Source organism: Phacochoerus africanus, chromosome 10, assembly GCF_016906955.1.
Source record: "Phacochoerus africanus isolate WHEZ1 chromosome 10, ROS_Pafr_v1, whole genome shotgun sequence".
In the NCBI taxonomy this organism is placed as follows: Eukaryota; Metazoa; Chordata; class Mammalia; order Artiodactyla; family Suidae; genus Phacochoerus; species Phacochoerus africanus.
Window position 1 is genome coordinate 1,389,033 of NC_062553.1, and position 24,610 is coordinate 1,413,642.

General features: G+C 52.2%; 1 protein-coding gene across 3 annotated transcripts in view; it reads left to right on the forward strand.

Annotated features, from left to right (window-relative positions):
• Positions 1-204: 204 nt before the first annotated feature.
• The window catches only part of FAM193A (family with sequence similarity 193 member A), a 138,041-nt gene continuing 113,635 nt past the window's right edge, over positions 205-24,610 (forward strand). For 2 of the 3 annotated variants that reach the window (XM_047799326.1, XM_047799327.1), the window contains exon 1: positions 205-249. The gene's annotated coding sequence lies outside the window, so the exon portion shown is untranslated. The remainder of the gene's footprint in view (positions 250-24,610) is intronic. The other variant, XM_047799328.1, reaches the window with a different exon arrangement.

The window sequence follows — 24,610 nt, forward strand, 5'->3', positions numbered from 1 at the left end:
CCCGCCGCCCTCCCGCCATGAGCCCGGCCGACGCTAAGCGCGGGGCCAAGCGCCGGAAGAACAAGCGGGGCGGCGGCGGCGGCGGCTCGGGCGGGGGCAACGGCGGCGCGGGCAGCGGCAAGGCCGGCGCCGGCGGCGGCGCTGCGCGGCTCCCAGGCCACGGGCCTGGCGGCCCCGGGCGGCGCGGCGGCGGCCAACGGGCCCCTCGGCGCGGGCGCGGGCGGCGCCGCCCCCGGAGGCTACTTCGAGGTAAGCGGGGGCGGGCGGAGGGCGCGGTAACGGGCGCGGGGCGGGGGCCGCGGTCCGCTCGCGCCCTGACAGCCTCCCGCGGGCACGGCGGGCCCCGGTGGGAGGCGCGCCGAGCCTGGGGCTGGGCTGCCGCGCGCCAGGTGCCGCATCTCCAGGAGCGCGGCGCCGCCTGCCCACCTGCGCGGCGCTGTCACGGGCCCGGGGGTGGTGCCGCGTCGCCCGGCGCGGAGCTCGTCCTTGAGATTGCTCGGGTGCCGTTCCCGAAGAACTGGGAGTCAGGTGACGAGCGGGGCTTCCCTGGCGGGGCCCACCTCCTCCACGCCCTTGCGAATGGTCTCGGGAAAGTGTCTCCTGGAAGTTTTCTTTTTCTTCTCCAGTGTGGTCATGGGAGAGACACCTGGCAGTCTTCTGGAGGTGGTGGCCCTGGCTCCTCATCCTCTGCCTTTTAAAAGTTTTTTAGAGGTAATTGGTGGTCTGGTTACTCAGGCCTGTTATGTAGGGCTTGAACTTAAGGCATTTGAATAGGAATTTTTTCTGTTTTACTTTTGAAGGCAGCTGGCACACACTGCCTCTGTCAGTTGTGGATTGCTGCCACTTTTATTCCTCTCCTGGTCCCAGCACTTTCCAAGACGCAGTACTGGGTCGTGGGTATGCCGTTGGCAGTCATTTCTACCCGTTGAGTTGTGTCCTAAAAGAGAATGGATTTTTTTCCAGAGTTGTCTAGTGGGAACTGTTAGGTAAAGACGTTTGCAACAGTAACAACAGGCAACAGACAAAAGCCTCATCAGGAGTGTTTATTTGTGCGCCCACTTCCAAGACAGTAGTTGTTTTATGCAAGATTATAAATACTGTGTTGGAGTGGTGTGCAGGGAGAGTGCATAGGAAATCGTTGCATGTGGCATAGCTCTCTGATGCGTATGCTCTTGTATGAACTTGCAGCAAGGTGTGTGTATGCTTTAGTCGTCGCTTAAAGTATCTTGAGTGCTCTCTGCAGTTGGAGCTTTCTTAGATTGTACTGTCGGATTTGTTTTGGATCCTGGGTCAGAGCCCTTGACCTCACGGTCTCCGGAGATTACCGTTCCTCAGTACACTAGAGAGCGAAACAGGTGGAGTTCTGAGGATCCAGAATGAGGCTTGTGGCTTTGCATCAGTGGAGTGAAATTAAGGGCAGTGTTTACTGCAGGAGAGGAGGAGAGGGGAGGGTGGGACGTCTGCCCAAGCAGGTCTTTTACAAAAACGTTGACAATCTTGGCTGTACCTGGATGTAAAATACACCTACTTCTGTTGATTTAATGAAAGCAGGGTGGTGGTGCAATAAAAATTCTTTCACTGGCCTTTCATACCATTATTTCAGGCTTTGATAATTCTCACTTATTTTGCGATATTTAGCTAAAATAACCTTTTAGTTAGTTTTTATTGTTTGTTGGCTTGGCCGTGTGTAGCAGCTTGATATGGGATCTCAGTTCCCAGACCAGAGGTCAGACCCTGGCCACAGGTGGTGAAGGTGCGGAGACCAGACCCCCAGGGAACTCCTCTTTTAGTTACTGTTCTTTTGCCACACCTGCAGCATATGGAGGTTCCCAGGCCAGGGGTCAAATCAGAGCTGCAGCTGCTGGCCTCCGCCACAGCCACAGCAGCACCAGATCTGAGCCTTGTCTGCGACCTACACCACAGCTCCCGGCAATGCCAGATGCTCAACCCACTGAGCGAGGCCAGGGATTGAACCTGCAACCTATGGTTCCTAGTCGGATTTGTTTCCGCTGTGCCATGACAGGAACTCCTAGTGCTATTCTGATCATGCTTTTCAAACTCAGATGACCGTATGCCTAGTATTATTTTTGACAGGACTGTCTTTTTCTGTTAAACTTAACAAATGCGGAGTTTTTGGCCATGATCCACTATAAGATAAAAAATAGATTAAGACTTGTTCCTTCTCACCCTGGGCACGCACAGACACCTGCGAGGGCACACACACAGACACCTGCGAGGGCACACACACAGCCACCTGCGAGGGCACGCACAGACACCTGCGAGGGCACACGCACAGACACCTGCGAGGGCACACACACAGGTCGCAGGTGTCACAAAACAACATTTCGATACTTTCTGATATTTTCTTTTCTGTTCATTAATAAAGTGATGGTTGTAGTAAACAGAATTATTACATACTGTTAAGTTGTGACTTGCACCTTTAAAAACATTCTCTTTTACTATATCTTAAAGTTTTAAAGCCATGTTTTATGTTTCAAAATTTCTTCACAGAGTGTTTTTGTTTTTTGTTTGTTCTTGTCTTTTTAGGATTGCACCCGGGGCATATGGAGGTTCCCAGGCTAAGGGTTGAATTGGAGCTGTAACTGCCAGCCTACACCCCAGCCACAGCAACTAGGCTGCATCTCCGACCTACACCATAGCTCATGGCAACACTGGATCCTTAACCCAGTGATCGAGGCCAGGGATGGAACCCTCATCCTCATGGATGCTTGTTGGATTCGTTAACCACTGAGCCACAATGGGAACTCCTCTTCACAGTGTTTTAATAATAGTGCATTAAAAACACTCTTTATGGGGAGCTCTCATTGTGGTGCGGTGGAAACGAATCTGACTAGGGACCGCGAGGTTGTAGATGCGATCCCTGGCCCTGCTCAGTGGGTTAAGGACACGATGTTGCTGAGAGCTGTGTGTAGGTCGCAGACAAGGTTTGGATCCTGTGTGGCTGTGGCTGTGGCGTAGGCTAGCGGCTACAGCTCCGATTCGACCCCTAGCCTGGGAACCTCCATGTGCTTCAGGTGTGGCCCTGAAAATCAAAAGGAAAAACCTGTTCATGATAACAAGGTGACACCAATTACAGATGTTCTTGGTGTGATTCTGAAACCTCTCAATTATTTCCCCACGATGACAGCTCTTTGGGACACCTTATTTGGTGCAGATCCAGCGCCTTAAACAGTGTTTGTCTCCGAGTAACAGTGAATGGGTTCTGGCCCTGCGTTTTGCGCAGAGGCTTGTGGTTCTTGGATGGAGTCCTCTGTGTTTGACATAGATCGTCAGGGCAGAAGGTGTCAATGTGGAAGGACTGTCTTGATTCTCCCCAGGGGTCTGTTGGCCCCACTGCCCAGGGCGTTGGGCACAGCGTTGAGCCTCAGACCTGGACTGTCTTCAGTGAGACGGCTGCAAAGGGCACTTGTGCATGTAGGCAGCTTCCGTAAAGATAAGAGCCCGGTAGAGTAGGTAGGACAACATGACTTAGCTTGTAGAGTCTGACTCACAACAAGACTCTGGAATCCACAGCTTGGGGGACATGCACTTGATAGGCGCTGCGCCGTCAGGCACGACATCACGGCCTGGGTTTTCTAGGCGGTGTGGTACCCAGCTCCCGGGCTTCTTGTGAGAAACAAGTAGTGGCCACAGAGTGCTTACACAGTGCCTAGTGGCAGCCAGTGCTGTGTGTGTGCCTGATTCATTACTTTCAGGAAGCCAGCCTGGCTTGCTCTATTAGGTCTCTGCTGCAGGATGCTATTGATGAAGCCTCTTCCACTCCAGGGGTGCGGTTGAAAGGATGGCGTGCGTCTCAGGCAAGTCTCGCTCTAGCAGCCTAGTGTGGTGGTCTGCTCGAATGTGGCAGGAGAGGCTTAGCCCCGGAATGAAAAGCTGGTAGGTGCAGTACCATGAAGGTGTCTCGCTGTTCTGCCTTTCTGTGTCTAAGTGTAACTTCCATGGTGTTCATGATGTGTGAAGAGGGAAGCCTCCAGAATAGAAAACGGTCTCTGTGAGGATCCGGTTTTGGGAACTCTGTGTGCGTGTGTGTGTGTGTATTTGCGTGGGGAGGTCTGACCAGGCACACGTCCACATGCCTCGCGGTAGAAATCCGGAGGGCGCTCTTTTGTCCTCGCCACACGTGCCTCAGGCTTTAAGACTTTTCTACGAGGAACGTTACTTGTGCAGCAAGAAGGTGAATGGTATTTTTTCAACCTGATGGCACCAACGTTTTTCTCTTTCGAATAAAACTAATGACTTTTCTCACCTTTGTTTTCTTCGGCTGTGCCTGGGGCACGTCGAAGTTCCTGGATCAGGGATCCAACCCGTGCCACAGCAGCAACCTGAGCCGTTGCAGTGGCAGTGCCAGTCCTTAGCCACACCGCAAGGGAACTTCTCCCACCTTTTAGCAGTTAGGCATTTAGGGATTTACACAAAACAAGAGAAGCTGTGTCATCAGAATTCCGTATTTGAGTAGGTGAGCGTTAGGAGAATAGGTGTGCGGTAGGCCTCATGCATGTATTACTCACCAGCATTTCTGCCTTGTGGAAATTGACCAGTGTTGTTAGGTGTCGGGATGTCAAATTACATAAATTTTGCACTTATGCAGGGCTCAAATGGGAATTGAAGACTGTTTTTGTAATGCTTCAGAGGGTTATAAAAGAAAGGCATTGGGGTAGGAACCAAAGTACAAATCAGACAGTGATGTTGGAGCTCCCGTCGTGGCTCAGTGGAAACAAATCCGACTGGGAACCATGAGGATGCAAGTTTGATCCCTGGCCTCACTCGGTGGGTTAAGGATCCGGCGTTGCCGTGAGTTGTGGTGTAGGTCACAGATTCGGCTCCGATCAGATGCGGCTGTGGCCATGGCATAGGCTGGCAGCTACAGCTCCAATTTGACTCCTAGCCTGGGAACCTCCATATGCCGCCCAGTTGTGGCCCTAAAAAGCAAACAAACAAACAAACAAACAAACCCAGTGATGTTACAGTTTTAAAGTCAGAAAAAACGTGTAGTGTAGGGAGCATTTGTAGTAACATAATCCTTTTTCGTTGCAGAAAAGGTGGGAAGAAGGAGATGACATTAATGTTTAACGTCAGTATTTGTGATCAGGTGGTGTGATTCGGGATTTGGGGGTACACCGGCGTGCACTTGGAGGCCTTCCCTGTGTTGTGGACGTAGCTGCCACGATGAAATGAGGTTCCGTCTTGACTCTCTCTAGTCCACATTTGCCTTCGTGACCTGAGGAGGGAGGTTGAGCGAAGACCTAGGACCTCGTGTGCTTTAGCCAAGGTTAACAGTGGGGTGCTGCTGCCGAGAGCCGTGATCTGTGTGTCTTTCTGGGCGCCCGTGAAACCAGTGTCTCAGCTACAGAGGTTAGAAGAAGAGTTTCCCGGGCCCTCGAAGGTGCCCTTGTTCCCTTGTTGGCCTCCCCACCGCTGTTCTCATGTTTTGCTTGTTTTCTTTCCGTTTTTTTTTTTTTTTTTTTTTTTTTTTTTACTTTTTCTAGGGCCGCTCCTGCGGCATGTGGAGGTTCCCAGGCTAGGGGTCCAATCGGAGCTGCAGCCGCCGGCCTCCGCCACAGCCACAGCCACAGCCACGCCAGATCTGAGCCGCATCTGCGACCTACACCACAGCTCACGGCAGGGATGGAACCCGCACCGTCACGGTTCCTCGTCGTATTCGTTCATGCCGGGAACTCCTGTCTTGCTTGGTTTCTTGATGTCGCACAGCAGCGCCCTGGGCTAGCTAGTGCCCGCTGGCTCGGTGTTGTGTTGGAGGTGCGTCTGTGTGGTTGATGTGTCAGTTCATCGTTCTTTTTCATGGCGTACAGCTTTCCGTGGCGTGGATATTCCACAGCTTAGCCACTCTAATACTGGTGGAGGTTTGGCTTATTTTATGACTGATGTGAATCAAGCTGGTAGGCACGTTCCTGTATGTGGGTTTTGGCGGATAAGAGTGCTCCTTTTGGGGAGTTCCTGCTGTGGCTCAGCAGCTTACGAACCCGACTAGCAGTATTCATGAGGATGCAGGTTCGATCCCTAGCCTCTCTCAGTGGGTTAAGGATCCTCTGAGGGTTCCTGTGAGCTGTGGTGTAGGTCACAGACGAGGCTCAGATCCCACATTGCCGTGGCTGTGGTATAGGCAGCAGCTGCAGCTCTGATTGGATCCCTAGCCCAGGACACACGCAGCAGGTGCGACCCTAAAAAGGAACAAAAAAGTGCTTCTTTTTCTTGAGTATATACCTGAAGTGAAATTGCTGACAATTCATGTGGTCTGACTTTAGAGGATACTGCCTGAGAGTTTTTCTAAGTGGTTTTATTATATGCTAATTAAAAAAATTAACACGGTGGTAAAACATAGGCACATTTTTATTGTAGGGTCGTTTGAACTTTAATGTGGATGTAGATTCGTGTATTCACTGCCACGTCACAGTCAGGACACAGAGCAGTTCCCGCACCCAGAAAAGCTCCTTCTTGCTGTTCCTGGGCAGTCACGCTCTCCACCACCCTTAACTCTGGACAGCCAGGACTTCCTTGCTGTGATTTTTGTCTTTGGGAGAAGTCATATAAATGGAGTCATATGGTGTGTAACTTCTTTAAATCTTTTTTTTTTTTGAGGCCTGCACCCGAGGCATATGGAGGTTCCCAGTCTAGGGGTCGAATTGGAGCCGTAGCCGCTGGCCTATGCTACGGCCACGGGAATACCAGATCCTAGCCGCCTCTGCTGCCTATACCACAGCTCATGGCAACTCCAGATCCTTGACCTGCTGAGCAAGGCCAGGGTTCAGACCTGCGTCCTCATGGATCCTAGTCAGGTTCGTTTCTGCTGCGCCACAACGGGAACTCCAGTATGAAACTTTGGGAGGCTGGTTCCTTTCACCTGTAGTCACACTGGGCTTCGTCCTTGTTGTTGCAGGTATCAGTGGCTGCTTTTTACTGCCACGTCAAGACCTGTGCCGAAGCTTGCAGTATTCCTTTGTATGGATTTAGCACAACTACCTGTTCTCCCATCGGTGCATGTTGAGGTTTTGATGATGATAAATAGGGCTTCCGTAAACAATTGTGTATAGGGTTTTGTGTGAAAGTAAATGTTCAGTTCTCGGGGGTAAATACCAAGGAGCCGGAACAGGGTCATGAGAGAATGTTATAGGAAGTTGCCAAGCTGTGTTTCGGAATGGCTGTACCATTTTGACCTTCCACCAGCAGTGATGACAATTAGTTGCCCTGCGTCCAAGCTAACATCCATATTGTCAGTAGATTTTATTTTAACCATTTTAATAAGTAGATGTGTAGTGGCATTGTGGTTTTAAGTTACATTTCCCTAATGACTGCTGATATCGAACACTTAACATATGTTGCCATTCTTGTATCCTCTTGGGTGAAGTGTTTGAGACTCCGCTTATTTATTTATTTGTTAATTTCTGGCTGCTCCCATGGCGTATGGAAGTTCCCTGGCGAGGGGTCAGACCCAAGCTGCTGCTGTGACCTAGGCCATAGCTGCAGCAACGCATTGCGTCAGGCTGGGGATCAAACCTGCACTTCCACAGAGATAAGCTGCATTACAGTGGGAACTCCTGTTTTTTTTTTTTTACTCTTGAGTGTTTTTTGGGTTTTTTTTAGGGCCACACCTGAGACATATGGAAGTTCCTGGGCTAGGGATTCAATCGAGCTGCAGTTGCCACCCTACACCAAGCACAGCGATGCCGGATCGCAGCCGCATCTGCGACCTGTGCTGCGGTTGCAGCAGAGCTGGATCAAGGCCAGGGATCAAATCTGCATCTTCATGGATACTAGTTGGGTTTTTATTTTTTTGCTCTTTAGGGTCACACCTGCAACATATGGAAGTTTCCAGGCTAAGGGTCAAATTGGAGCTGCATCTGCTGGCCTACACCACAGCCACAGCCACCCTGACTGCTTAACCTACTGACTGAGGCCAGGGATCGAACCCGAATCTTCATGCACACTAGTCTGGTTCGGAACCTACTGAGCCACAACGGGAACTCCACTGGTTGCGTCCTTAACCCTCTGAGCCACACTGGGAATGCCTCTTTTGTGTGGGTTATTTCTGGACTCGATTCTGTTCTGTTGACCTGTGGGTCTATCCCATTGCCTATACACGACAGGTGAAAACTTCCAAGATGATTTCTCCAACTTAAAAAAAATGTTTTTGGTATTTAGTCATTTTTTTGGTTTTGTTTTTGTTTTCTGTTTTTTTGTCTTTTTGCCATTTCTTGGGCCGCTCCCATGGCATATGGGGGTTCCCAGGCTAGGGGTCGAATGGGAGCTGTAGCCACCGGCCTACGCCAGAGACACAGCAACGCGGGATCTGAGCCGCGTCTGCAACCTACACCACAGCTCACGGCAACGCCGGATCCTCAACCCACTGAGCAAGGGCAGGGACCGAACCCGCAACCTCATGGTTCCTAGTCGGGTTCGTTAACCACTGCGCCACGCCGGGAACTCCCTTTTTTTTTTTTTTTTAAATACATTTTAGAATCAACTTGTCCATGTCTACAAATAATGCTAGTATTTAATTTGAGGAGTTCCCTCATGGCTCAAAGGGTTAAGAATCTGGCATTTCACTGCAGTAGCTCTGGTAACTGTGACACAGGTTCCACCCTGGCCCGGGAACTTGCACATGCCCAAAAAACCAATAATTTGAATCGCCTTAAAACTGTAGGTCAGTTTGGCGGGGAGCTGAGGTATTTGCTGTTGACTCTTCCAGTCTGTGAACACGGCGTGTGTTTCTCTTTGGTCGTCTTTGATTTGTGGATTCATTGGCGTTTTCCCTGTGAGTCGTCATATTGTCTGCGAATAGGGAATCTTTTGGTTTGTCCTCCACCCTGGGTGCCTTTTCCTTCCTTTGCTTTCTTTCTTTCGTGCGCTTGATAGGGCTTTAGAACAATTTCCTTGTTCTTGATTTTCGGGGGAGCATCCAGCCTGTCACAGTGTGTCTGCCGGAGAGTTTTTCCTCAGATGCCCATTGCCGTGATGAGGAAGTTTTTAAGTTTCTACTCACGGGTATGAAAATTTGTCAAGTGCTTTTTTGGATCGGTTGGTGTGACCATGTTTTTTTCTTCTTTAGGCTGTCACTGTGGTAGGTGACGTCATTGATCTGTTGATACTGAACCAGCTTTGCATTCCTGGACTAGACCCCACTTGGTCAGGGTGTGTGTGTGTGTGTGTGACCCCACTTGGTCAGGGTGTGTGTGTGTGTGTGTGTGTGTATGACCCCACTTGGTCAGGGTGTATGACCGCACTTGGTCAGGGTGTGTGTGTGTGTGTGTGTGTGACCCCACTAGGTCAGGAGTGTGTGTGTGTGTGTATGTGTGACCCCACTTGGTCAGGGTGTATGACCGCACTTGGTCAGGGTGTGTGTGTGTGTGACCCCACTAGGTCAGGAGTGTGTGTGTGTGTGTGTGTATGACCCCACTTGGTCAGGGGTGTGTGTGTGTGTGTGTGTGTGTGTGACCCCACTTGGTCAGGGGTGTGTGTGTGACCCCACTTGGTCAGGGGTGTGTGTGTGTGTGTGTGTATGACCCCACTTGGTCAGGGGTGTGTGTGTGTGTGTGTGACCCCACTTGGTCAGGGTGTGTGTGTGTGTGTGACCCCACTAGGTCAGGGAGTATGACACACTTGGTCAGGGTGTGTGTGTGTGTGTGACCCCACTTGGTCAGGGGTGTGTGACCCCACTTGGTCAGGGGTGGGTGTGTGTGTGTGTGTATATATGACCCCACTTGTTCGGGGGTGTGTGTGTGTGTGACCCCACTTGGTCAGGGGTGTGTGTGTGTGTGTGTGTGACCCCACTTGGTCAGGGGGGTGTGTGTGTGTGTGACCCCACTAGGTCAGGGAGTGTGACCCCACTTGGTCAGGGTGTGTGTGTGTGTGTGTGACCCCACTTGGTCAGGGGTGTGTGTGTGTGTGTGTGTGTGTGTGACCCCACTTGGTCAGGGTGTGTGAACCCACTTGGTCAGGGGTGTGTGTGTGTGTGTGTGTGTGTGTGTGACCCCACTTGGTCAGGGGTGTGTTTGTGTGTGTGTGGTGTGTGACCCCACTTGGTCAGGGGTGTGTGTGTGTGTATGTGACCCCACTTGGTCAGGGGGGTGTGTGTGTGTGTGTGTGTGACCCCACTTGGTCAGGGGGGTGTGCGCGCGTGTGTGTGTGTGTGTATGACCCCACTTGGTCAGGGGTGTGTGTGTGCGTGTATGACCCCACTTGGTCAGGGTGTGTGACCCCACTTGGTCAGGGTGTGTGACCCCACTTGGTCAGGGGTGTGTGTGTGTGTGTGTGTGTGTGTGTGACCCCACTTGGTCAGGGTGTGTGACCCCACTTGGTCAGGGGTGTGTGTGTGTGTGTGTGTGTGTGTGTATGTATGACCCCACTTGGTCAGGGTGTGTGTGTGTGTGTGTGTGTGACCCCACTTGGTCAGGGTGTATGACCCCACTTGGTCAGGGGTGTGTGTGTGTGTGTGTGACCCCACTTGGTCAGGGGTGTGTGTGTGTGTGTGACCCCACTTGGTCAGGGGTGGTGTGTGTGTGTGTGTATGTATGACCCCACTTGGTCAGGGTGTGTGTGACCCCACTTGGTCAGGGTGTGTGTGTGGTGTGTGTGTGTGACCCCACTTGGTCAGGGGTGTGTGTGTGTGTGTGTGTATGTATGACCCCACTTGGTCAGGGTGTGTGTGTGTGTGTGTGTGACCCCACTTGGTCAGGTGTGTGTGTGTGTGTGACCCCACTTGGTCAGGGGGGTGTGCGCGCGCGTGTGTGTGTGTGTGTGTGTGACCCCACTTGGTCAGGGTGTGTGACCCCACTTGGTCAGGGGTGTGTGTGTGTGTGTGTGTGACCCCACTTGGTCAGGGGTGTGGTGTGTGTGTGTGTGTGTGTGTGACCCCACTTGGTCAGGGGTGTGTGTGTGTGTGTGTGTGTGTATATGACCCCACTTGGTCAGGGGTGTGTGTGTGTGTGTGTGTGTATGACCCCACTTGGTCAGGGGTGTGTGTGTGTGTGTGTGTGACCCCACTTGGTCAGGGTGTGTGTATGTGTGTGTGTGTGACCCCACTAGGTCAGGGAGTATGACACACTTGGTCAGGGTGTGTGTGTGTGTGTGTGTGTGACCCCACTTGGTCAGGGGTGTGTGTGTGTGTGTGACCCCACTTGGTCAGGGGGTGTGTGTGTGTGTATGTGACCCCACTTGGTCAGGGGGGTGTGTGTGTGTGTGTATATGACCTCACTTGGTCAGGGTGTGTGACCCCACTTGGTCAGGGGTGTGTGTGTGTGGTGACCCCACTTGGTCAGGTGTGTGTGTGTGTGTGTGTGACCCCACTTGGTCAGGGTGTATGACCCCACTTGGTCAGGGGTGTGTGTGTGTAGGGGTGTGTGACCCCACTTGGTCAGGGTGTGTGACCCCACTTGGTCAGGGGTGTGTGTGTGTGTGTGTGTATGTGTGTGTGTATGTATGACCCCACTTGGTCAGGGGTGTGTGCGTGTGTGACCCCAATTGGTCAGGGTGTGTGTGTGTGTGTGTGTGTGTGTGACCCCACTTGGTCAGGGAGTATGACCCCACTTGGTCAGGGGTGTGTGTGTGTGTGTGTGACCCCACTTGGTCAGGGGTGTGTGTGTGTGTGTGTGTGTGACCCCACTTGGTCAGGGGTGTGTGTGTGTGTGTGTGACCCCACTTGGTCAGGGGGGTGTGCGTGTGTGTGTGTGTGTGTGTGACCCCACTTGGTCAGGGTGTGTGACCCCACTTGGTCAGGGGTGTGTGTGTGTGTGTGACCCCACTTGGTCAGGGGTGTGTGTGTGTGTGTGTGTGTGTGTGTGACCCCACTTGGTCAGGGGTGTGTTTGTGTGTGTGTGTGTGTGTGTGACCCCACTTGGTCAGGGGTGTGTGTGTGTGTGTGACCCCACTTGGTCAGGGGTGTGTGTGTGTGTGTATGACCTCACTTGGTCAGGGTGTGTGACCCCACTTGGTCAGGGGTGTGTGTGTGTGTGTGACCCCACTTGGTCAGGGGGGTGTGTGTGTGTGTGACCCCACTAGGTCAGGGAGTGTGACCCCACTTGGTCAGGGTGTGTGTGTGTGTGTGTGACCCCACTTGGTCAGGGGTGTGTGTGTGTGTGTGTGTGTGTGTGTGACCCCACTTGGTCAGGGTGTGTGAACCCACTTGGTCAGGGGTGTGTGTGTGTGTGTGTGTGTGTTGTGTGTGTGACCCACTTGGTCAGGGGTGTGTTTGTGTGTGTGTGTGTGTGTGTGTGACCCCACTTGGTCAGGGGTATGTGTGTGTGTGTGACCCCACTTGGTCAGGGGTGTGTGTGTGTGTGACCCCACTTGGTCAGGGGTGTGTGTGTGTGTGTGTATGACCTCACTTGGTCAGGGTGTGTGACCCCACTTGGTCAGGGGTGTGTGTGTGTGTGTGTGTGACCCCACTTGGTCAGGTGTGTGTGTGTGTGTGTGTATGACCCCACTTGGTCAGGGGTGTGTGTGTGTGTGTGACCCCACTAGGTCAGGGAGTGTGACCCCACTTGGTCAGGGTGTGTGTGTGTGTGTGTGTGTGTGACCCCACTTGGTCAGGGGTGTGTGTGTGTGTGTGTGTATATGACCCCACTTGGTCGGGGGTGTGTGTGTGTGTGACCCCACTTGGTCAGGGGTGTGTGTGTGTGTGTGTGTGTGTGACCCCACTTGGTCAGGGGTGTGTGTGTGTGTGTGTGACCCCACTTGGTCAGGGGTGTGGGTGTGTGTGAGTGTGAGACGCTCCCGGGCCGGGGCTGGAACCTGTACCTTAGCAGCCCCTCGGGTCGTTGCGGTGGCCCTGCTGGACCCGTGGCCCTGCACCAGAGGAGGGCGCACCTTACCCGCGTTGTGTTGGGCGTTGCTGTGTCTGTTTTATAAGGACACGTCCATCGTTTTTGTCTTATGACAACCTCGCCTGGCTTTTCCTTGATGACACCTTTGCTTGTTCTTCTTGCCGCACCTTGTCTGCCAGACTCTGGCCAAACGGACAGGCTCTTGTGTTTCTTGCTCTCAGCTGGCTTCCATCCGCTTTGGTGTCCCAGCGCCTTTGTCTGGCCCTGGGGCAGCCACGTTGTTCTGCTTGTGTGGTGGGGCCTGCGCGGCGTGGACGGGCCACGTCCTTCTCACCTCTGTGCCTTTGTTGGGCTGTTTCTGCGTAGCGTTTCTCTTCCTTCTTTGCCCAGTGACCGCTGCGCCTTCCCAGGAGGGGTCGTGTGCTGTCTGTGTGGGAAGCACTGCCGTCACCATGCTAGGCCTGGCTGTTGCTGCCCGTGTGGGTTCCCCTGGAGCCTGTCCTCAGCTGGGCCAGAGACGTTAGACTGGGTTGCAGTCATTGCTTTATCGGGATGTTTTCTTCCTTTTCCTTTTTGTTCATTTACTTATTTTTTAGAAACTGCTTTATTATTTACTTTACTGCCCTTGCTTATGGGCCTTCTGGGCTCTCTGCCTTCCACGTGTGGCACTGTCGTGGTGTCTCCTTCCCTCCGGCTTTGGTGAACGTGCTCACCCCCTTGCCTGCAGCACTCGCCTTGATGCAGGAGGGTCTGTGTCCACTTCTTCCTCTCAAGCTCAGACCTGACACTTGATGTCTTTCCCATGTGGTGTGAGAGAGTTCCCATCACAGCTGGGAGCTCAAATGGTTGATCAGTGAGTCTGACGTTGTGGCTGTTCTCACTAGAATGACGATTGCGGCTTTTTTTGTCTTCATCTTTGGCAAGTGAGCTCAGCTTGTCTTGTCCCTGTTGAAAGTAAACTCTTCTTTCCAAGCTACAAAATAGTTCTTGGGTTTACTGGTTTGTTTACTGGAAAACTTATCAAAAGAAGCTTTTGTCTAAAGCTCTCAGGCCAGCTGTATGTGTTTGTACGCTGGACACATCCATCAGGTAAGAACATTGTGCTAGGGAGTTCCCTGGTGGCCTAGACAGTTGAGCATCCTGCATTGTCACAGGTTTGATCCCTGGCCCAGGAACTTCTGCATCTGCAGGGGTGTCCCCCCCAAAAAAAAGATTATGCTGGATAATCTCAAAGGTCTTTTACAACTTGTGATTCTTGGATCGTCGGTCCCTTGGTCACGCCCTTTCGGGGACCTCCGATTGCCCGCTGCAGGGTCTGTAATGTGTGCAGTGCGTTAGCGGCGCACTTGGAGCAGCTCAGACGCTCCCAGCGCCGCAGGAGAACGTGTTTGTTCTCGAGTCCTCCAGGAAGACTCTGTGCTGTGCGGGTGTGGAGTGTGAGGATCGAGACGGACGCTCTCACTTGATCTGGTTTCAGAGCCTGGAGTCTTGCGTGATTCCTGAGGTATCTGGCATCAGAATCCGTGTGTTTACTCCGAGTCTTGAAGCCTATGGCAGTCAGCGGGGGCTGGTTAAGTACGTGACTTCTGCTGTTTGATTTAATTAGGTAGAGTCTTAAAAGAAACCCTGGATTGAAGATAAGGCCCGTCATGAAAGCATATGAGACAACAAGGAAATTGATGGTAGCGCCGCTACTGTCTCCTGCATAAGCTTTTTATTGACCACACAGTGAGCTTAAGAACGTGAGCTAAGTTGGGAGTTCCCGTCATGGCTCAGTGGTTAAAGAATCCGACTAGGAACCATGAGGTTGCGGGTTCAATCCCTGGCCTTGCTCAGTGGGTTAAGGATCCGGCGTTGCCATGAGCTGTGGTGTGGGTTGCAGACGCGGCTCGGATCCCATGTTGCTGTGGCTCTGGCGTAGGCCCGTGGCTACAGCTCCAATTAAACACCTAGCCTGGGAACCTGCATATGCCGCAGGAGCAGCCCAAGAAATGGCAAAAAAAAAAAAAGACAAAGTGAGCCAAGCAGACTCTTAGCTGACTCTTTGAAATGTGCAGTTATATCCACTTTTATTATTAGCTAGCCATGTCTGGCGTTCCTGTCGTGGCTCAGTGGAAAGGAACCTGACTAGGATCCACGAGGACATGGGTTCTGATCCCTGGCCCTGCTCAGTGGGTTAAGCATCTGGCATTTCCCTGAGCTGTGGTGTCGGTCGCAGATGCAGCTCGGATCCCGCATGGCTGTGGCTGTGGTGGAGGCCGGCGGCTACAGCTCTGATTGGATCCCTAGCCTGGGAACCTCCATATGCTGCAGGTCCAGCTCTAAAAAGAAAAAAAATAGTAAAAACACAACCCCCTCCCCCCAAGTGGTTTTCGTGGATGTTAGAGAAGGAAGTACCTGGTCTTCACAGTCAGGCATCCAGAAGAGAAACAGCACCTCTGCCCCTTTTTTTAGCGGCATTTCCAGTCATCCTCCACTCTCTCTAATACTTTGTACAGTTCCCCTGAGCCTAAGGATGAACTCCTGAGGAAATGCGCATTTCTCCCACCCCAGCCCCTTTTGCGGCTGCACGCACGGCATATGGACGTTCCTGGGCCAGGGAGCAACTCTGAGCCACGTCTGTGCCCTTCGCCACAACTGCAGCAGCACTGGAGCTGGGGAGCAAACGGGCAGCACCACAGAGCCCAGCCGGGCCATGACCTTGCTGTAGCACAGCGGGAGCTCGGAGGCGCACACTTCTGTGAGGCCGAGTCGCAGCAGCTCTGGCTAATTTGCACAGACAGGTGTTGACTGGTGCATCGGGAACTTACAGCGTTTTGAAAGGGCTGCTGGAACCAGCTCTCTAGCTGGGCTTCCGAGAAGGAGTTCCAGAACAGGTGTGAGCCCCCAGCTGTGGAGCGCGTCAAGCCAGTCTGCAGCACCAGCCGTGCTGGTCTGAGCTGAAAGCCAGGTCCCTGGCCAGAACCCAGCTCTCTCAGGGGGCTTGAGGGAGTAGCCAAAAGGCCGACACACCTCAGGGGAAGCGAAATGGCAACAAAGTCAACACATGGCTTTGTTAGCAAATACTTTTGGAGGATTCACACGAGATACTGCAGAAGATTTGAAAGAAGTAAATTATTAGAATAAATGACGATGTGTGGCGGGCCTGCCCTGGGATGCTGGAAACACAGATGTTTCTTACTGGTGTTTTTAAGGGCTGCACCTGTGGCATATGGAGGTCCCCAGGCTGGGGGTCCAATCAGGCCTACACCACAGCGGATCCGAGCCGCATCTGTGACCTACACCACAGCTCACGGCAACACTGGATCCGTAACCCACTGAGCAAGGCCAGGGATCGAACCCGCATCCTCATGGATACTAGTTGGATTCGTTTCCTTTGAGCCACAATGGGAACTCCTCAGGTATTTCTAAACAGGTTTCAGCTTCTGCTTTTTGATAGATTCAGATTGAGTACTTTGTGTGAGCTCTTGAATGGCCTAGAGAATATATATTCTGAAATGATTTCTTTAATGAACAGAACAGGGTTTTGTGGGAAAACTGGATGTATCTGGTGATGGAGCAGCCGCTTTAAAAAAATTCGTGGATGGGGTGGGATTGCAGAAAGAACAACACATGTGAAACTTATTCACCACATGATGCATAAGAGAAGTTCTCGAAGCAGCGACGTGAAGCCAGAAGCACACAGGGGCTCAGCCGACCTTTACACAAGCAGTAAATCTTTACAGTGCTTTGTAATGAGATGGGGAGAAACTGAACATACTTGGCAAGGCACAGAGGTTTGCTGGTTATCTTGTGGCAGAATTGAAAGCATGGCCTATTTGGAGGTGAATTGAGGGTTTTCTTTGACATAAGGGCAAGGGGTCTAAATTTGCTGACCTTTTCTGCCATGAGTGGCTGTCAGTAGAAAGCTACCTAGCAAATGCAGTATTTTTGAGAAAATAAACACTTGACCTGCCCTCTCAAGGTAAACGTGACTTTTTAACAATGAACAGAAAATTGCTTTTTGAAAGAAACTCTTGCCATAGTGCTTTGAAAGTGATGTTTCTAGAGTTGTCTCCACTATTTGTCTTGTTGAGAGTGATGCAAATAGTCATCTTACTGCACACTTGAACTTGGAAGTGAAACTGTTAGCCTGTTTAACAACTTCCTGTTGTAACACTTAGTTTTGAACTCATTTTTTACAAATACAGGGATGTTGGGAGTTCCCTCTGTGGTGCCCGGGTTAAGGATCTGGCGTTGCCACAGCTGTGGCTTGGGTCGCAGCTGTGGCTTGGATTCAGTCCTTGGCCCGGGAACTTTTATACGCCATGGGTGTGACCAAAAAAGAAAGGAAAAAAACCAAAACCCAGTTGTCTTACCTTCTGATTCTATGTAAGAATAAAGAACTCTGATGAGGACAATGGCAGTGGACTCATTGAAATGTCAGCAGAAATCTTTGTGTGGTTAATGGATAGGGTGGCATATTGGTTGGCATCATGTAGCAAGTCGAGCCAGCCCTGTGTTTCTTCCTCTGGGGGAGCCCTGCCGCTCTGAAGGAGCAGGACGGTTTTCCGTGAAGACCGGCAGCAAAACCTGCTTGCTCAGTGCTTGAATTTATGGTGCTCCAGAAAAGTGGTTTTAACACAAAGATACCAAGATTTTAAAGAGTATATTCGATCACACGGGTTTCCTTAACTTTTTGAGTTTTTGTGACATCAGAGGATTTCAGTATTGTTAAAGAAAAAAGACAAGTTTGCAAAAGTGCAGTTTGGTGTTTATGTTTCTGTGTATTTTTGATTGCATGTGGATTGCACCCACCCGCTCCGTCTGAGTGCTTTCTGTGGTGCTGGTAAGAGACAGCGGAGGCCCTCAAAGCCGTACCCTCTGCCGCTCCCGGACCTGCGGTCTGTGTCATGGGTGCTCAGGTCCTCCTCCTCGCAGAGCAGTGCCGCTTGGGTGACCGCGCAGGGCCTTCTCCAGCCGGGCCCCTTCCGTCATGCTGTGCCTTCTCACACCTCCCCTTTGGGTCTTGGGTCCTCCTCGTTGCCTCCAGGAAAGCTTGTCTTCCACTTTTTCCTTCTCCCACTCCCCACCCTTTCCTTCCAGCTCTGCCTCCTGAGACCCCTCCATCCTTGGAGGCCTGCCCTGATGCTTCCTTCTCCCGTCATCCTACCTCGGTTCTTAACTCTGTGACGCGTAAACACTTGTATGTACCTGCACATCTGTTGTCTGTTACTAGATTGGAATTTGATTGAATGCAGAAAAATTCAAGGGCATTTTACTTTGTTCATAGCCCAGTGCGTGTTTGTTGAATGGATCAGATGAGATGTAGAATTCGGAATTTTTTCTGTTTCTTTCTTTTTTGCTTTTTAGGGCCGCACCCGAGGCATGTGGAAGTTCCCAGGCTAGGGCTCAAATCAGCTACAACAATGCGGCATTGGAGCCTCGTCTGCGACCTGCACCGCAGCTCATGGCCACACCAGATCCTTAACCCGCTGAGCAAAGCCAGGGATCGAACTGGCATCCTCATGGTTCCTAGTTGGGTTCGTTAACCACTGAGCCGTGAAGGGAACTCCAAGAATTTTTTTGTTCTCTAAAAATTTCAGTATCACATTTGAAGTGTATGGATCTTGCCAATTTAGTCCAGACATTCAAACATGATAAACTAAAAGACAGAGGAAAGCATTCTATGCCTGCGTCTCCCGCAGCAGAGAGTGTGAATTACCAGCAGGCAGGGTGACTGCAGGGTGAGGGGTGAAAACAGGAAAGGCATTACTGTGAAAAGGAGGGGGTGGTAATTTGGAGAATTAGAACTTAGATCTTAGAAGGTAATTCCCTGAATATAGTTTCTTGTTTACAGAGTCAATTCCAGACTTAGTTAATTCTGATTCTGGAGTATAGGAGAATTTTTTTTTTTTTTTTTTTTTTTGCTTTTTAGGGTTGCGCACACTTTGATGGAACACACGGAAGTTCCCAGCCTATAAGTCAAGTTGGAGCTGCAGCTGCCAGTCTACACCACAGCCGTAGCAATACCAGATCCAAACCATGTCTGTGACCTCTGCCACAGCTCACGGCAATGCCGGATCCTTAACCCACTGAGCGAGGCCAGGAATTGAACCCATGGATGCTAGTCAGGTTCATAACCTGCTGAGCCACAACAGGAACTCCCTAGGAGAGTCTTTTTAAGATGGTTCTCTTCTGTTTCCTGTGACATGGAAGCTTGTGATTGGGTAGAATTAAGTCTTTAGCTCATTCTGGAAGTGAAATACAGCTTGTGTCAATATTGTCCTAGTTATTTATTGGAGCCTCATGGGTTTACTCATCCAGACTCTGTAAATAGCCAGCTGATCAGAAATCCATGTGTGGGCTTGAGAAGGTGTAATGGAAGTTCTCTTGTTAACAGTGGAAGAATATAACTTTCTGAAAACTGGATTTTCTTGGGATTTCCCGTCATGACACAGTGGTAACAAACCCAACTAGCATCCATGAGGCCCTGGGTTTGATCCCTGGCCTCACTCAGTGGGTTAAGGATCCAGCGTTGCCCTGAGCTATGGGGTAGGTCTCAGACACGGCTCGTATCTGGCATTCCTGTGGCGGTAGCATAGCAGCACCTGTAGCTCCAATTCAACCCCTAGCCTGGGAACTTCTGTATGCCATGGGTGCAGCCCTAAAAAGCAAAAAAAAAATAAATAAATGAGTAAATAAAAAATAAAAACTAGATTTTCTTTAGCAGTAATATGGAAGCAGTCCAGAGGTAGTTTATTGAGTCATATTTAAACTTACTGAGCAGGCGTGAGGTTAGTGCTGTTTGTCAGTGTGGTTAGGGAGAATTCTGGCGTCTGCCGTCCTGAAATGCTCTTGAGTGCGGTGAGGGGTGTACCTGAGGCCCGGCTTCACTGAAGCGCTGGGTCCGCCATCGTCTGTTTTAGAGCCTCTCCTAGGCACGAGGGATGGTTCTCCATGCCGAGAACGCATCAGTGGGCAACGCTGTGGAAGCCCCTCCTGCCCCCTGGTGCGGGAAGAGACAGTGAAGTGGGCAGTGGGGTGGTGAGCGAGGGCCTGGGGGCGCAATGCCTGCAGTGTTGAGGACAGGCTCGGGGTGGGGGGGGGGCCTCCCTGAGCCGGGGACAGTGGCAGAGACCCAGAGACAGGGAGGGGGCCAAGCTGTGCAGACACCTGGTAGGCAGATGTCAAGGGCCTCTGACTCCTGGTTCGTTTGGTTTGGTTTGGCCGTGCCCGTGGCCTGTGCCCAGGGATCACACCCGGGCCGCAGCAGCCACCCAAACTGCTAGTGACAACGCTGGGTCCTTAACCCGCTGAGCTACCAGGGCACTCCTCTCAGCTTTTATTTTAGCTAATTCTATAAAAGTAAAATATGCTTCCATGGTGCGTTGGGCCCAGATATTATATAGGATCTGGTCACAAAGTCACAGATTTTTGGATAGTCTTGGGATTGATGCATTTATCAGTATTTTAGGACTGGCGTATTTTCATAACTGGATTTCATCTCATTCACATGCTCTTGAAAGTGGAGTCGTATTCAGGGTCAGATGCTGGATGACTCACATACATCTGGAGATTTTCACACCTAATATTTATTCGTTTAGTCTTTTTCGGGCTGCACTCGCAGCATATGGAAGTTCCCAGCTTAGGGGCTGAACCAGAGCTACACCTGCCGGCCTGCACCACAACAACACTGGATCCCTACGTCCAGCTTCCTTATGGATACTAGTTGGGTTCATTACTGCTAAGCCACAGTGGGCACGCCTCACACGTGTTGTTTAAGTAACAGGCACTTGAAGCATGAATTCTGACCTTCCCTGTGAATATCTTCTGCAGTCGTGGCCCTTTTCCACTCAATAGCCTGAGAGTTCTTGAGAACCGAGGTTCTGGGCAGTTAGGCAGTACTGCATGCTGGGGGTCCTGGTGGCCGTCTGCACAGTCTGGGGCCGGCGAGGCTCTGCGCTGCCAGGTCACCCCCGTCGTCTTTGTCCCCGCAGGGCAGACCGCAGCCACTCACGTCCTCCACTGGTCAGGATGCAGCTCCTTCTGCCAGCCACGGTGGGCTTGCTGATTTGGATCCCTTACGGCGTTTTAAGTTGGGAGTAACTCTGAGCTGAAGAAGCACCTCTCAATCTCTCTTAAAAAGCTTGGATGACAGCTCTGAAGCTAGCAAAATAAACCAAATCTCCACACCCTTGGCACATGGAAGTGCCCGGCCAGGGATCCAGCCTGCACCGAGTTGCACCCTCGCCACAGCTGCGGTAACGTGGGTCCTTGGTGATGGTCATGATTCTGCTTTTAAGGGCAGCCTGTGGAGGCTCCCAGGCCAGGGGTCCAGTCGGAGCTACAGCTGCCAGCCTACGCCACAGGCACAGCCACGCCAGATCCGAGCCGCGTCTGCGACCTACACTACAGCTCACGCAACGCCAGATCCTTCACCCACTGAGCGAGGCCAGGGATCGAACCCGCAACCTCATGGATCCTCGTCAGATTCGTTTCCGCTGCGCCACGACGGGAAATCCAGGGCTGGATCCTTAACCCAGGCGGGACTGGAATTCTTCAGCCCTGCCTCCTGACTGGAGTCATTGAAACTCTTTTCTTCCTTTCATTGCTGAAGTCCCATGGTGACACAGGAGATCAGCCCTCCCACGTCTTCCTGAAAGGCTGTGCGCCACTGGAAGGAAGTGCGGCAGTTACCCCCTGGCTGCAGGACGTGGCTTCTCGGCCCAGGTTTAGGGGGGTGAATGTCTGCATTAAGCCTTACTGGCAGGCGGTTTGGGGTGGGCATCATACACCCTGAGTGCTGACATTCGTGCTTCTCCCTCTGCTGAGCCGTCCCTCCTCCGCCCCTTCTCTGTCGTTTGCATGAAACACCAGGTCACCTGGTGGTGGGCGGCGGCGGCAACACTGGGTAACTGAAGATAGGACTGCCGCACTCGGCAGCTCTGGCCCCCAGGATACCCTGCTTGCTGTGGCGGCTGCCCGAGCTCCCTCTCTCCTGGCTGGCCCACCTCACCTGCAGGCTCTGCTCTTTGGCGACTGCCTGCCGGGACCCCAGGTCTTCCTCCTGGTGGCCTTTGATGATTACGGGTTGATAGCGCTTTGTACTTTGGGTCTTGGTTCTCAGAAGTGGACCAGTTCGCATTTTTCTGCTAGGCTTGGTGGGTCCCTGACCGTGCCGCTGGGGGTTGGTTATCCATCCCGAGGCGTGAGGGAGCGGGCAGGGCCTGGGGCGCCAGGCTGTGGACTGTGGGGGCACGTTCCCTGATGAGGCCGCTTGCAGGTGAGCTTGGAAACTCACAGCTGTTGGGCCTGCCCTTGCGGTTAGTTGCATGTGAGAAATTCACATGTGCCGTGTGAGTCTGGCAGTAAGTGGTGTTGAGGCAGAAAACCTAATTTTATTTAAAGACGTCTTCGTGGAGGAAGGTTTTGAGGGATACGTGTCAAGTAAAATTCCAGACCAGACCTGTTTTCCACTTTTCTAATATCTTGGTCAGAACATCAAAACAGATTCAGAAGACTGAGTTTCAACTAAAGGTTAAGCCGAAAGTCACATTTCAAGCTTGCTTTCTAATACCGTTTCCCCCCGAGTGAGGCCCTGTGTGGCTCTGGAAACCAGATTGAATGAGGATGTGACTTCAGAGAGCCCCAGCTGGGTGGGGCCCGGGCGTCTTGCCAGCCTTGCCAGGAACTCACCCTGTGACCCAGCGAGTCTCTCGTCCTCCTCTTTTGTAAAATGAGACATTTCGGTGGGACTAAAGGTTGCGAGCTGGGCCTGGCGGCGGCTGCACAGAAATTGAAACTGTCACTCGGCCCGGTAGGAGGGAAGGGAGCCTTGTGCTATGTCCAGCCCCCCGAAATGTGCTGGAGCAGGGAGCCTGGAGGGGAGCCTGGGAGGCACCGGGTGGAGCCTGGAGGGCTAGACCCCGGCTTTGGCTCTTTTGGTGAAGAGCGCCTGCAGACACTTGGTGGGCCTTGAGAAGCAGAGAAGCCCGTTCTGGCCGCAGTGAGAATGATGGTTTGTCGGGTGACAGTAGACACAGGGAGGCCGAAGGCCCCTCGTAATCCAGGTGAGAGGAGGCAGTGGAGGTGGAGAACGAGGTGGGTGAATGCCGCAAGGTCAGCGTGGGTTCTCAGGAGTCTGACTTTAGAAAGGGTTTTCCCTGAGATGGGGCCTCTGCAGAAGGGCTGGATCTGGGGGGCCTTGCTTGTGCTTGTGTGTTCGCTACCAAACAGCTCGGAGCACGGGCCCTGCTCTTATCTGCATGCAGCTCCGTGTTGAGGTCTGATGTCGCCGCATGTCTGTCACGCGTGGCCCTCTGTCCCGAGAGCATCTGTTGAGTGCCTGCTTGTTGGGCTCTGTCTGGACAGACTTGGAGGTTCTCCTCTGTCCATCTAATGACATGAACTTTTATCTTGCTAAGGTGGCAGGGTTTGGAGCAGAAGCGTGGCATGCTGTCACTCAGGGTCTGAAGGAATTGTTCTAGATGTGTCGTGGTCGTCAGGTGCAGAGGCGGAGGCAGGAACACCAGGGAGCCGCCCGGTGTCAGGCGCTGGCAGGCGTTTGGCGGGTGTGTGGTGTGCCTCCTGGATTTTGGCGTGGGGGTGGCGGTGGAGAACGGGCCGTGGTGTCTTCTCAGGAGCACAGATCTTCCTTGCATGGGGTGGGGCTGTCCCACGCCCCAGGATGGCTGCCTCTGCTTGTCGCCGTTCTCTTTGCAGTGGACACTGCTGGGAGCTCTGGCTCGCCATTGCCACAGGGGTTGAGGTGTGTAAATTTGGCTTTGGACATGTTGAGCCCAAAGTGCCTTGAGATACCTAAGGGGAGGTGCAGCTTACATAGTTGCCTCAAAGGCATTTGAGCCCCAAACTGCCTTCTGGGAATTATATGTATTGATGGTTAGTGGACATGGTTGGCGGAGGGACAGCGTAGGGTGAGCAGAGGCCGAGGACAGGGCCTCAGGTTCTCTGACGTTCAGAAGCTGCAGCCTCGTTCCTGGAGTGAATGCTTACGTCTGAACTGTCTTAATAAACTTGAACAGAGGAGTTTTAAATTCTACACGCACAGCATTTTTTATTTATGAATGAATCATTTTGCATTAATTTAAAAGCAAACATTAAAATCAGAAGCAACATTAACTCATTAATTCTGGTTATCAAGAAGTTATTTCGGTAGGAAATAGGCCTTATGCCCTATTGGAAGCATTGAAAAGCTGATCTGAATTTAAAAAAACAACGTGGGGCATGAAAGCTTCCTAACCTTTTAGGTTGGGAAAGGAGGCCTGGCGTCCCACTGCTCCATCTCCCAGTTCCTGTTCCTCCAACCCCACCCCCCAAATGCTTGCCTTGCTTCTTGCTCAGGCCCTGGGTGAGAGATGGTGGCCCCTTTCAGGGAGGGAGGCAGCAAGGACAGTGCTTTGCTGTGGGGACAGGGACCCTCAGGCCCAGGTTGATGCCCACCAAGTGAGTAGCATCTGGTCAGTGGCAGTGTGTGCAGCAACCGGGCTCAGACTCGTCAAGGGGTGTCAGGAGCTGGACCTCAAGTTGGTGTAGTTTAAAGAAGGCAGATTTAGGAGTTCCCGTCGTGGTTCAGTGCTTCACAAATCTGCCTCGTATCCATGAGGATGTGGGTTCGACCCCGGCCTCGCACAGTGGGTTAAGGATCCGACATTGCCGTGAGCTGTGGTGGAGGTCGCAGACTTGGCTTGGATCTGCATTGCTGGGGCTGTGGTGCAGGCCGGCGGCTGCAGCTATGATTCGACTCCTAGCCTGGGAACCTCCGTATGCCGTGGGTGTGGCCCCAAAGAGACAATAAATAAATAAAAATCTCC